Source organism: Mastomys coucha, unplaced genomic scaffold, assembly GCF_008632895.1.
Source record: "Mastomys coucha isolate ucsf_1 unplaced genomic scaffold, UCSF_Mcou_1 pScaffold22, whole genome shotgun sequence".
Lineage (NCBI taxonomy): Eukaryota > Metazoa > Chordata > Mammalia > Rodentia > Muridae > Mastomys > Mastomys coucha.
Genome location: NW_022196905.1, coordinates 261,612,866 through 261,613,568, shown reverse-complemented (window position 1 = coordinate 261,613,568; position 703 = coordinate 261,612,866). Strand labels below are relative to the sequence as shown.

The following is a 703-nucleotide window of genomic DNA, read 5'->3' as shown; positions in this document are numbered from 1 at the left end:
GGAAGGTCTTGCCTCAAGGACAAGGCATCATAGAGCGAGCCCACCATACGCTCAAGTCATATTTAATAGAACAAAAAGGGGGTATTGAGGCTTTGCCCTCGGTGCCAAGAGTAACCATCTCTATAATACTCTTTACTCTTAATTTTTTAAATTTGGATGATGACGGGCATACGGCTGCCAATCGTCATTGCTCAGAACCTGACAGGCCAAAGGAGATGGCAAAATGGAAGGATGTTTTGACTGGTCAATGGAAAGGCCCGGATCCTATTTTAATAAGATCCAGGGGAGCCATTTGTGTTTTTCCACAGGAAGAAGATAACCCGATTTGGGTACCAGAGAGGCTAACAAGAAGAATTGAGGTGAATGAGGACGGATCACGACCAGCCCTTTGGGACTCAGATCCTGACCTGTCTGCACACATCCGGATCTGTCGTTTGCAGGATTCGGTTCCTGGATTTCTTCAGCCCTTTCTTATTTTAAGGAATGGGTGGGAGTCGGCCTGTTTGGTGCAGCCCTCTGCTGCGGCCTGGTGTTTTTGCTCTGGTTGAACTGTAAGCTCAAAACCCAACAAAAACGTGACAAGGTAGTCATTACTCAGGCACTTGTGGCCATAGAACAGGGAACTTCTCCTGTGGTGTGGTTGTCCACACTACACAAATCATAAAACCTCCTGCCGTCTCGTTCCTCCCCTGGCCAATAGCGC

At 47.8% G+C, this 703-nt stretch overlaps 1 protein-coding gene across 2 annotated transcripts in view; it reads right to left on the bottom strand.

The window, feature by feature from the left end:
* Spg7 (SPG7 matrix AAA peptidase subunit, paraplegin) overlaps positions 1–703 on the bottom strand; it is a 36,476-nt gene that overhangs the window by 13,942 nt on the left and 21,831 nt on the right. The gene's annotated exons all lie outside the window — the stretch shown is intronic.